General features: G+C 45.5%; 1 long non-coding RNA gene across 1 annotated transcript in view; it reads right to left on the bottom strand.

Moving 5' to 3' along the window:
- Positions 1-11,097: 11,097 nt before the first annotated feature.
- Positions 11,098-13,641, bottom strand: part of LOC122365361 — a 40,533-nt gene continuing 37,989 nt past the window's right edge. Inside the window, exon 2 of the long non-coding RNA XR_006253726.1 lies at positions 11,098-12,017. This is a non-coding gene — a long non-coding RNA (uncharacterized LOC122365361). The remainder of the gene's footprint in view (positions 12,018-13,641) is intronic.

Raw genomic sequence — 13,641 nt, 5'->3', positions numbered from 1 at the left:
AGGGCACTAACCTTCGGCGCAAATAATGCAGAAATTTCAGCGCAAATTGCAAAATAGCTTGCGCCGAACTTCGGCGCATGACGGCTTCACGGGCGTCCGGCGTACCATATGGATGTTTTCCAGTTTGGGCTGCAGGTTTTAGCTCTAGGTTTTAGACTGTAGGTTTTGGGTTGGGTTGGGCTGGGCTGGGCTGGGCTGGGCTGGGCTGGGCTGGTTGGGGTGGTTGGGTTGGGTTGGATTAGGTTAGGTAAGTTTAGGTTAGTTTAGTTTAGGATAGATATGAATACCTATTTTTTGTAAGTTGAATTATTTTTTTCATTTTGTAGCATCATATGCCTTCCATCTTTGAACTGCCATATTCAAGCACCAGAATAAGTATGGACTTGAACCTTTTCCAGTCTGGATGCCTGTATGGAAGTTGTGCAAAATCATGCAGTTGAAGGTATTGTAACCACAAATAAGAGCTCATGACTCAAGTCTCAACTTGTCCATAATTGGTTATCTTGATGTATACTTGTAGACCCTTCCTCTTACTTGGCACACAGGCATGGTGTCACAGTGTTCTAAAATTGGATTTCAATTGGGTGTCCCAATAAAAAAATCTGAAGACAAAATGAGATAGATTTAGTCTTTCCGCAAAACTGCATAATGCCATTTTTACCTCAGATTTTGTCAGAACCTTCACAGGATCTGAAATGAAATGATGTAGAGTAGATGCATCAACTGTCAAGTCATGCGTAACCTGGCAGCTGGCTGTTGAATCAAACTTTTGACATATTTTTTTAGCAAAGATGAAATAAAGCCACTTGTCATATTTTTAGGATGAAAACATTTTCCCCATCATGTGTGGTTATTCACCTAAAATTCTGAAACATGGAACACTGTCATACCAGCATTCCATCATGTCAACCAGCATTCCGCAGCATGTTAGCAGAAGCAGCAGCATGTTATAAGTATATGAAAGATCCAAATAGGTTGTAGGTTGGTAGGTATTGGTACTAAGTTTAACTTAATAGGTTAGTAGGCAAGGTTAGGATTAATTTTAGTTGAGCATCAAGATAACCATTACGAACAAGTAACAAAATCCTTACCTACCCTTGAAAGCATTGCTTCAATCACATCATCACGAAGAACCAGACAAAATTTTTGCACATTCTTACACTATTTGACATCCTGAATCCAGATATGATGCTTTCATGTGGCGCAAATACAAGAAAAACGAATAATCAAACCCGTGCGTATTCGTATCAACGGCGCCACAATTGTAGATCAGACCTTTTCTTAACAAATGCCACCACAATTTTAATTGATAAGGGATTAAAATGGCTAGCGATAACTGATAACTAATAACTTACCATTCATTTTGAAATCACGGACACGGCGGTAGGTACACCAACACATGGCACTGAAAACAGCAAAAGACGGAATGGCGGAATGTCGTATGGAGCCCTAAAACGCAGCTCGAATTGAGCCCGAAAAGGAAGACGAGCTGATGCCGCTTTCGGGGCTAATGTACTTTGAGCCCGAAAAGGGCGCCTAACTGATCCCGATTTTAAAATCATACAGATTTGAGCCCTGTTTTGGCACTCATATGAGCCCTTATTCAAAAATGTTCTCAAGTGTTTTCTGAGTGTACATGCGCCAATTACCACTCTGTCCGTCCAACCCGTAAACGCAGAAAAATGATCAATAAGTTAGCCTGTAGCTTACGAAAAACAAAAAGCGGCTCAACTTACCTCATTCTTCCCTACGTAACACAATTGAGGGCATTTTTAGGCCATCACAGTATTTGTCAACAATTGTTGTTTGGGGGACTGGGGAGGGTGGTTACTGGCTCATGAACTGCCCCCCCCCCCCCCCAAGAAAAAGAAAACGAAACCGATCATCCGCGAAAAGAACTATTGAGCTCGAACCAAGGTGACGAATCGATTTATAGGTATGCAGGATGACTAACGATGCCACTTTTTGACTTCTTGTGTCAAATAAATTCCATCATCTGGATAGCACGTCAACATTCTATTTGACATTTTACAACAAACGTATACTATTTGGCGCGATTAGCCTCATAAATGTTCTGAAACTAAAACCGTTTCTTCGCAATTAACTTGGACCACGTCATCCCAGCTTATGCACGACAAAAATAAAATAATGCTTCAGGATCACTGGCCTGAATTCCAGCTTGAAGTTTACTCAAAACCGGTGTAGCTGAGGCACTCTTCGCTACATCTCGTGACGGCCACCATTGTGTTGCATTTTTTCGGTAAGCTATAAGTTAATGAGGAAAGGATTGGTGAGTGGGTTGAAAACAGCCCTCACCCTCCACCCCCCCCCCCTCCTTCTTCTGGAAACATAAGTAACCGAAAGATCTGGCGATGGTTTATCCACCTCCTCTGCCGCCGCGCTGCGAGGCCTCGATTCGTTCGGTATGTGGCTTCCTGAGCGGTCCTCCCCGGAGGCGTATTCGCCAATTGTATTACACGAATCGGCCAACCAATAGCTTGCCTCCTGAGTGACGTCAGCGTGGCGTCATACTTTCGGTCCTCGCCCTGGTGGCGTCTATTGAAGCTAGGTTTTAAGTTATTGACATTTAAGCTATGTAGGGTACATTATCGCCGTGGCGAAGTGGTTAGAGTATCGGACTGGTGATTCTGAGGTAGGTGGTTCGAATCCACTCGGCGACTTCGATTTTCGTGTCATCTGTCATTGTGCGTTTTTTATACATTTGTAACGGCGTGCACCTAAGAAATCAGACGTAGGCATTCTTCTAATGAATATGTTGCATAAGATAGATATTTGCAGTCCAACCGATTGGTTCGGTTTCGGTATTTTCCAATGGTCTTTGTTTGTATTTGGTTTGGTAGCGGTGTTCTGATTTTCTGTGATTGACATCACTAATGCATAGTGCATACTATGCGAACGTAGCCAATGGAAAGACAAATGGTGCTGGGCGATGGCCATTCATTGATCAATATTTCTCACTGCCAATGGGTGATAACACGCAGCATTGACAGGGGCGGCGCTGACCTTTTGAAAGTAGGTGGGCACTTGGCAAGGTAAAGTACCTAAAAGTAGCGAAACCTAAGATGAAAAGTAAAAATCGCACGCTGGTAAGCAGGCTATTAGATAGCTTTTCGTGTAAGAATCACCATGCACAAAAAAAGTTCGGCATAGCTGTTAGCGCAATCACGGGACGAGATAATCAGTTTCCAGCCGTCAGAGCGTCATCTATAGGAGCTATGCCCTAACTATAACTTTTACATTTCAGCCGCCAGGGGGATACCTAAGTCCTCTTACTTGGAATCTGGTTAAAGTCAAAAGATTTATATTAGACGTTTATGAAGATAACTTGGGACTGGTTGTTAAGTTGCATGCTCACGGCGGGCTGTCATCAATTTATCTCTATACATGTCTTATCTGATCGATGAAATAATACAGGAATCCGTTGTCATTCGAGTGTGTTTCATAATAGCTCTTCCGACTTTGACGAATATCGACAGTGCCGTAACAAAATTGTTAGTTCAGGTATAGACTGCAACTGCAGTTCTTTTGCAACTTATTCCTTAATCAGATGAACACTTGTCAGAGATTTATTGGGCGTACGATATTGGCGTGCGAACGTAGGGGCCAAAAATGCGCGTCTACGACCGACTTCTTTTTAAGAGAAAAGAACCGCTGAAGCAAGAATCTATCCACCGACCTGTCGTCCATCACACCAAGACTCTAACCACTCGGCTACGGCGACACATACATGTTTCAAAGCCATATACAATGCAAAAATAGTCTCAACTCAAATCTAGCCTCAATGCATGCATTGTCGCGGCGGATGGCTATGACGTCGCACTAGAGATGTCGCTAGTTGATGGGCCGATTCGTGTAATACAATTGGCGAATACGCTCCCCGGAGGCAAGGTGAAAGGTCATGGCCTGTATCAGAAATTTATACGTTGCTGAATATGTTTTATAGTTCTTCCAAAGCCTTGGACACCGTTTTATTATATTGGATAAGCATTACACTTTCTTATCAATCAATACATTTAAAGAAAACTTGATCATAATCTTATACTGCGGCAATTGTAGTTCTGCTCACGGCTGCCTCTTTATGATACGGGCCACCACCACCTCCACTGCGCTGGAGCTCAGGCGTTCTACCCCTCCCCGCTACGGACCGGCCCTCGGGCTAGGTGTGTTAGTACTGAGCGCAAACCTGTAGTAGTCACGTGACTTTCATTCACGTAGCGGGAACGGAAGCTATAGGCGATACCAAGGACGGGCTCTGGGGAGGCAACCGGCGCGGAAAAATAGCACGATTGTAGTTTTGGAAGAATATCTGTTGCGGTAAGAGGAATTATACAAACATACGTCCTAGGAGCAAACATGTGTTATTCCTCCATACTTTGCGCTACATTTCCTTTCTCCAATGGCCAGCACTTAGCAAATAATAGCACAATTCTAAATTGGTAATATATGTGTACAGTAGCAACTGCGGGTCCCTGTACCAACTGTTACTGGCTAGTCATACATTCATAATTAAAACTGTTATTAGCAAGCAGGTCACCACAATTGATGACATTACGCGATGTGTGTGATAGAGGTGGCAAAATGTGGACCCGAGGACCCGGTCCAAAGAACCAGTCTGGACCCATATGGGTCCAGACCGGTTCCAGGAAATTTTCTGTCGGGTCCAACCGGGTCCTTCCATAAACTATACATATTGCACACTACACATTGTTGCAAAATATGAAGTGAATGAAGTGAATGTTTCTTTGCACACAATAGCTCGTGAGTATTCCCAGTGGGAAATAGGCTGTTTTACTTGATGCAACTAACGATACCTACAAGTAGTTTGTATTAATTGACTTTTGGGGAACGGGTCCAACTGGTTCCGATTCCAACTAAGACCGGGTCTGACTGGTTCCAGAAATATCCAGCCGGGTCTGGTTCGAGTCTGGTTCCCAAAATTTTACTAACGATACCTACAAGTAGTTTGTATTAATTGACTTTTGGGGAACGGGTCCAACTGGTTCCGATTCCAACTAAGACCGGGTCTGACTGGTTCCAGAAATATCCAGCCGGGTCTGGTTCGAGTCTGGTTCCCAAAATTTTCATCTTTTGCCACCTCTAGTGTGTGATATGTGTACATGCCTATTGATATGTGAAGTGGTCTTTTTTATCAATTCAATGACATAATTAACCCGCGCCCTGCTGGGGGGGGGGGTGTTTGAACACCCCCCCTTGTGGCCGCCCCCACCAATGTTGAAACAGTAATGTGCAATTCGTGACTGATGTTGTTTTTAACGTTTCAGATTCCCGACTCATTCGCTGCGGCGACAGACATTCTGCAGGGCGAGCGGATTGTAACATCCTCGCACATCATACCAGCGATAAAAAATATAAATGAGGTCCAACTACATCAAAAACGGCGGGCCAGTTCAGGGCGGCCCTTTTGGAGTCGCTTGACCGCAGGTTCGCTGCCACGGAGACGAACAGCTCCTTCGTCACTGCAACCATCCTCGATCCACGCTTCAAGCTCTTGCCGTGGAGCAACGAGGGCCAGACTGTCGAATCTGAGGTACGTAAGACAGAACTTCGCTTCATATGCAGCAGGGCATTGTGAATTGTGATTATCCTAATCAGGTCGAGTCAAATTGGACTTGAGCTTGTAATGGGTTGTGGGACTGTGATGTCGCGAGTTGAGACTTTGTCTCCCCTCCCCTTCGCGGGTCGCTGACCGCGCGGCGACTGCTGCGGCCGGTGCGTGACCCCTGGGCCCGACCGGTCAAGGTCACCGGGCGCCCGCGGGCTGAGCGGCAGACGGCTCGGGGCCTGACCGTCGCACAGTGTGGCCAAACGTCAGATTAGCGCGAATTTTATCAAAAAACGAATTTTGGAATTTTGACTTTTTATACCTATCAGTCGATAGGAAATTGTCCAAAGTATGTCAACATCACAATACTTTGGTTCAATGTCTTCCTTTCGGTGTTCAAAAAGCTAGCTAAAGTGGACATACGCAATGCCGGTCCCGGCTGTGCTGAAATCGTCGAAAACCCGCGTCAGGTTTACAACACATTTTGGCGTAATTGTCGGAGAGGTTTGGAAATAATGGACTGGCATATGACTACTGAGCCTATATTTGATAGTATACCCGAATTCTATAGGTATCCTTGGACTAACCGATGAGTTATACTCATTTTAAATTACCTTTTCAGACATCCCCTGAAAACACTGTCCATCGTAAAAACGTAGAGATAAGAAAATGGCCAAAAAAAAAACTCCACGCTTGGGCTTGAACTTTCATCCCAAAAATGGAAACAAAAGGTTGTAGCTATCTTTTAACATACTTTATATGAGGATGCCCACACTACGAGACCTTGAAACCGAGTGCGAAAAGTCGCATTTTAAACGCAACCCAGAACCCTATGGGCTAGTAGGAAAGGTCACGCCCATGCTGCCATATGACTTTGGAGTTTGGGGGGGCTGAGGTGTGCAAAGCTGCAGTCTTTGTTTTTAAACGTGGCATTTTATTACACCCGACCGTTTTGAAGGTCCCAATCTAGAGGATTGCGCACAGGGTTTGTAATGGAATTTGGAGGAATCTGGAGGATTACCGTCTTCCCCATCTGACAGCACTGAGTGCCCGAGATAGCGTGCACGTTTGGGGTTGGGTTGATCGGCATGGATGTGGCGAACTGTATCGGATAACGGGCCCACATGCGGCCGCATCTTAGAGAGCTTAGCTCCTCGAAGATGTGCTGCTGCCTTCCCTGGAAGCAATGAGACCGGGCGGCGCACCCTACGCAGACCCACGTCACTCCACTTTTGATGACATGAGGGGGCCTCAGGACAATAATGGCGCGGTGCGCCACAATCGCTTCAAAGCTAATTGCCAACAGATGCCATTTTTGAAAATATTATTATTTTGTAAGTTAAAAGTAATAAAAATATTGTAATAAAGTTGTTGATTAGATCGATATCATATCTAAAAACTTACTGAAAAATGATTTATTCATAGTAAAATTATAAGCTCGATGCGTTTTTACGTTGCTTTCCTGCACCTGCAGAGAATTTTTAATTCGTTTATATGTTCAAAACCGGCCATTTCTTAGCATATTGCTGCTCTTTTTTATCGCTAGAAAATCAGTTTTTTGTGTGCTCACGCCGGGCCGTGAGCACACGGCACACGGCCGGGCCGGTGCTGTGGAGGCTTGGAGCTTTATCTTGCTGGAAGACGTAGGGTCAAGGCCATCTATAGAAGGTACTGTCACTCCCCCGCCGACCAATCAGAGACAGATCCTGAGTAACGTCACCCCTGATGCTCGCAAGGGGTACTCCATTCCTTTACAACGTAATAATGACTAACTTTATTTGAAGGCTGTTGGTGACACTCTACACATATCGCTCAACCGTTGATGTCATTGGAAAGTCCAACTAATTTTCTAGCGATAAAAAAGAGCAGCAATATGCTAAGGAATGGCCGGTTTTGAAGATATAAACGAATTAAAAGCTCTCTGCAGGTGCAGGAAAGCAACGTAAAAACGCATCGAGCTTATAATTTTACTATGAATAAATCATTTTTCAGTAAGTTTTTAGATATGATATCGATCTAATCAACAACTTTATTACAATATTATTATTACTTGTAACTTTATTTCAAAATAATAATATTTTCAAAATGACATGTGTTGGCAATTAGCTTTGAAGCGATTGTGGCGCACCGCGCCATTATTGTCCTGAGGCCCTGTAACGTAAACGAACGTTGGCACCGTGATGTATAATTTGCGTTCAATTTTCAGTACAAATTTCATCCTGAAACATAATACAAAATTAAGAACACTACATATTCTCGCTTATAACAAATACTTTCGATCGAATACATGGCGTTTAGGTAGGCGTACAATAGCAAACAAATCCGAATAAGGAAACTAGATACAAACATATATGAAACGTATAAATGGTACTTACTACGGTGCGCGTAGTCCTGGTCATAATCATGATAAATACAAATTACCAACTATCAAGATAAAAGAAATCAAGGATAAACATAAATAAGATATGAAATCATGACATGTTCAAATTTCAAAATTAACTATGCCTGGGCCCTGTTCATGAACCCCGGCGGTCGCTGCGGCCGCTGCGGTCGCTGCGGCCAGCCGGTTGTTACGGTCGCAAAAAGGGGGGGGCTCATGTAGTATGATGAATGTATGACGTCATCTTGCCGGCCGCTGCGATCTCTGCGGCCGCAATCCAGCGACCGCCGAGCCTCAAGGAAACTAATTGCACTGAACTTGGCGCACTGAAGTCAAATAGGCGCAAGCCGTGTTGTCATGGAGACGTTTGTAAACAAATTATCTACCGGTGTGCTTCAGTTGTAAACAATTATCGGAAAGTATTTCGACAGCAGACGCTGTTCATGGAGCAGGGGCGGATCCAGAAAATCTCCAAGGGGGGGCCATTAGAAACCAGGAGGCCCCCCCCATAATCCCACCTGTTGGAGGCCCCATCTTCCCACTTGTTGGCCCCCCAAAAAAACTGCGTCTATTGAGCTTATCTAGCCGTTCAGGCAACATCTCAACATCTGTGCAGGCTTGGAGGCCCTCTGTGCAGGTTAGGAGGCCCTGTAAAAGTGGTCATCTCTTTGAGTATAAGAGACCTCCAAGTTATGAAAAGCTTTACCAATCTTCTAAAAAGAAGTCTTCTCAGCTAGTCTTCTAAGAAATAACTAATTGGGTAGGTTAAAAAAACTCATCGGATTTCGGCCACTTTATTTTCAGGAGGCCCCCTTTTCAGCTTTTTAACTTTTTAACTTTTTATTTTATTTTTGAAAAAAAATCGGCCAAGGGGGGGGGCCATGGCCCCCATGGCCCCCCCCCTTGTATCCGCGCCTGTCATGGAGCGCTGCTGCGGCCGAGTGAGTGATGACATTTCAAAAATGGGCGGAGCTTAGAGCCTGCGGCCGGCCGCAGCGGCCGCAGACTTCATGAACAGGCCCAGGTTAAACGATCATTCAAAAAATCGCGTCCCGAATTTAAGCATGATACAAAAAGACCACAGCACTTCCGCCGTACATATCGCCGTTGCCTTTCTGGCCAGGGGGGTCGAAGTCTAGTTCATACTAGACTGGCAACCCCACGGCTGACGTCACGATCCCCAGCGTGACGTCACAGCCCCAGGGCATTGACCCTTTGAAGCTTGCGATATTTGATGGTGCTTACAGACAAACTGAACAACGCTTGTACGTAACATAAGAGTCATGCTTCTACGCTCGATAATGTGTTTATGTGTTTTTTAATTTTAATGTGTTATTGTCGTCATTAAAAGTTTTTTGACGCGATTGACGAGAGGAGCACGTTTATCTACATTTTGCCGGCGTAAGTCTCATGGAAATCCGTTGAACAAAGTTTTGGTCTGCGGAGTCGGAGTCGGAGTCGATCGGCGTCGACAGTTTTGCCCGGATTCAGAGTCTTAATCGACATGTCATTGCTCAAATTTGTGGTCTTCGTCTGTTTGCGGAAAAAATATTACGTTCGGTGACCTTTCCAAGACCGATGTTTAAGCTAAGTTCCTGTTCATCTTCCTGTTTTGGACGAGCTTTTGAGAGTGAAAAGCAAAAGGGGGTGGCTGCACCCGAAACTGCTTTTATTCACAGACATGTTATTTATAACCACATTCTGACCGGGGTCGAGTCGGAGTCGATTTTGGAAACCAGAGCCGGAGTCAGTCGGAGTCACCGAAAACCAATCGACTCCGCAGACCTGGCAGGGTTGCGGAGTCGAAGTCGGAAATAGAGTCGGCTGGAGTCGATAGGTAATGTATGCCCACAGTCGGAGTCGAAGTTGGTTTTTGGAAGCCGGAGTCGGAGTTGGAGTCAGAGTCACCGAATATCCATCGACTGCGCAGCCTTGGACTTATAACGATACCGAAATGAGCTGCTGTTGGAATGTCAAGTGTGTTCACACGATTTTCAGGCACCAGAATCTGCATCTTAGATCGTGAAATGGTATTTCATGGCTTCTGGTTCTAGTCAAGATCTGGTAGCCAGCGGTTCCTTAAAGTTCCCAGGCATTCTCTGGTTCTCTGGCGCCTCAGTCTCTTGATTTCTCAACCTGTCGGCTATCTCAACCGTTCACGGTTTCTGAAAGCTTCTGAGTGGCGGCTCTTCCACCAGCTATAAGCTGGTTGTTTCGTGGTTCTTGACTTATAGCTAAACTTCTGATTCTCAGACAATTTATGATCGATCACACTTAGATCACAAGGTCCAAGGATGCAGGGAGACACCGGTTGGTCACGTGACTCGGAAACAAAAATCAGCTGATAGAGTGGCGGAATCACCGTAATAAAACACGAATAATTCCGGACGATAGAGCGGCAGTATAGGAGTTTTCTTTACAACAGGTAATCATTGCAATGTATTATCATTCTATGACCAAGAAACGTTCATAAATCATATATTTATTCGATGATTACTGCCGCAACCGACGCGCATATATTGTAGCCAGCGCATAAAGCTGTGCTTTGCGATATTATATGTAGTGAAACGGCCAATACTAATAATTTGTAACAAAGCTCGAAAAAAGATGGCATTCTATCTTGCTTCAACCTTCTACTTACGCTTTTATAATAACGAGCGACACCATACGGCCTATCCACGCTATGCAACTCCATGGCGTGTCCGGCCGCACTCTGCCGAGTGTGCCGAGATCAGAGGGGGACCATCCGCGGCAAGTCCAGCTGCACTGCCCGTACCTGGGAGGGCGACGCCTAGCCCCGCTCTGGCCGCTCGCTTCCGCGCACAACTAAGCTACCTGGCTAGGGCTGTGGGAGGGGAGGGAGAAAACCAACAACAGTCTGATGAGCCAATGGAGTCTGTGAGCCGCGCCAATCAGCGCCCTTCCGCGCGCAGACGGGAGCTAGAGCTTTTTATCTCCTTTCCTGTTTTCGCTGGTCCGCCAGTCACCAGCATCGTTCCGTGCTCTCCATCTTGGCCGATTCGGCCGTGTGCGTCAGCAACAACAGTGAGAGAGAGAGAGAGAGGGGGGAGAGGAGAGAGAGAGGGAGAGAGAGAGAGAGAGAGAGTCTCGGATCACGCTAGGGGCAGCCACATGGGTATCTATTGTTTATTTATTTTCCAGTGATCGCAAGCGTTTTTGTTTGGAACCGGGTGTGATCAGTATTTGACGCATTTCTGTGATCTGTATGATAAAACTGAAAAATAGTGAAATATATTCACTTTAATTCACATATCGCTTTTGATTCATGGTACGGCTGCTTGATTTTGCCACAACATACAAACACAGCCGATCTCGGCATGTTTCTGTTCCAGAACAGCAGCTGCAGTGGACACCAAAAATGCATTCATGTTCTGACAACTTACTCCAAAGATACAAATATTTCACGACGAACTGCTTACTGCTAAGTTCCAAAGAAAGTATTTTCTCGCTCACAGATGCTCAACAAGAAGCGCACGATTGATTGAAACTAGCACGCTCACGATTTCTAAAATAGCGCTGGCCCAAACCTGCCCCTTACATCCAAATATAATATCTTAATTCCAGCCTCTGTCCTATTTATTATTTATTAGCGCACCGAGAGTGAATGATACCACGGCATAGCCGTCATATTACAGAGCACAAATTGCGAGACGACGTTCGAGACCCGTATCGGCGTATTCTTTACAGATCCGGGTGTCTCGCTTTCACTCTCAATCAACCCTGCCACACCATCAACCGAGCCACATCGGCTCCGACCATCTTGATCCCCGCACTGAAATCTGATGGCCGGCCCGTCATTTCATCCTATCCGTCGGCGCGCACTACACCCGAGCTCACCCTAAAGTGCACTGTGCGGCCTTCTTCGGATGACTCCTCTGAGCATGGCGCTTGCCTTGCACCTGGATGCTTTGAGCCTCTTGTTCGTGCACGGCCGTTAGCATTTCAGGAGTCGGATGGTCTCGGCGGTGGCGGCGCTGGTCACCGTGGAGCCGTCGGAAGACACCGTCAGCTCGAGCGCCCTCGACCAGTGACCTGTAAAGCAGCGAGTCGCGGCATGTCAAGACGACCGTCACGTTTCAGTCACGAAGGCCGTTATAGAAGTCACGGCGGCCGTCATATGCCAGCCGCGGCGACCATCACATAGCAGTCACGGTGACCGTCACAGGTCACGACGGTCGTCAAATACCACTACGAGCCACGGCGACCACGACTCATAGCTCATAACGTTTCCTGACGCACACTCAGCTATAATAACAGTACATAAGCCTGTACACACATTTCTCACTCGAGAAATCGAAACCCGAACCTGAGACCCATCATACGTCACGACACTAAGTTGCAGCGGCACCTGCATTAGCAGACATCCCATCCCGGCAACACAAAAGTTCTCCCGAGCCACCCACCTAAGGACGCGGTTGACGGGTCACAGAATTGCCATCACGTCGCTGATCTAGTGACGAAAGGGACACAGCTGACCTGTGGACGCGTTGGTTCACACAATTAGGTACTGACCTCGAGAAGATGTGATCAGTGTTGCCGCTATGGTACGATTGTACCAGATCTGGTACATTTCAACACTTTCTGGTACGCTGGTACACTGAGGCCCAAATCTGGTACATTTCACGGTTTCGCGCAAGCATTTCTTTTTTGCGTTAAATTATATAATTCTGCCACCAAAATCAATCAGAATCAATATGAAAACGAATATGCTGTAACAGGAAGACCACTATATAAGCATCTTCCTAAGCATATTCCTATAGTTCGTTTTTTTTCAAAACCGGTTGAATCCAAATACATTTTTCGACTAAGCACGCGTTTTACCCAGCGAAACGACCAAAAACTGAGCTTGAGAAAATCGAACGTCGCCTTTCCATGCATACCTTTTAGAACTAAACATTGGAACAGTGATGCTGTCGAACTTGCATTGCAATGTAATGTACGAGGGGGTATCGAAAAGTTCTGATCATTACCATGAATTAGATGTGATAGAAATTTTATTTTTTTTACATGATATTCATTACTCCTTCGCAAGTCACCACACACGACCGCAAACTTATTGCATCGTTTCTTGAGCTGCCTCAGGCGGTCATTGTAGGACCTTCGCACTGTCCCGTAAATCACTGCTCCACCTCATCAATGACGTCATTTCTGTCCTTAAATCACCGGCCATACTGTGGATTCCTCATCTCCCGTAACAATCAAGAGTCAGTTAATACCCGGTCAGATGAATTTGTTAGATGCAGTAGGATTTAATGTCCACATCATGTTGTTTCTTCAACCGCAGCTCAGGACGAATGGGCGGGGGCGCTGTCGGTGAGGATAAAACATCTTTCTTGGGCTTTTTTGCGGCGATTCTGCTTGAGGCCATCTCGCAACTTCTTCAAAAGTGTGCAGCAGTGCTTGTTTATCATTATCCAACCATCATCAAGACAGCCAGTACTGACTATCCTACGCCATATCCAGAACACTGATAGCATTGACCTTCCATATCGGCTTCTGCATCTTCGCCTTTTAAGAAGGACAGATGTGCCGTGCTTAAACTTCTTGATCATCTTTTAGTCTCTGGATCATACACATAGATCTAGCATTCGTCACAAGTCATCAAATGATCGAAGATGTCTTCAAATTCCTAAAAAAAAGAAGGGTTTTCGTTTCG

This window comes from Amphibalanus amphitrite, unplaced genomic scaffold, assembly GCF_019059575.1.
Source record: "Amphibalanus amphitrite isolate SeventyFive unplaced genomic scaffold, NRLGWU_Aamphi_draft 000734F_arrow, whole genome shotgun sequence".
In the NCBI taxonomy this organism is placed as follows: domain Eukaryota; kingdom Metazoa; phylum Arthropoda; class Thecostraca; order Balanomorpha; family Balanidae; genus Amphibalanus; species Amphibalanus amphitrite.
Note: the sequence above shows the minus strand (reverse complement) of the source record. Positions and strands in the feature narration are given on the sequence as shown.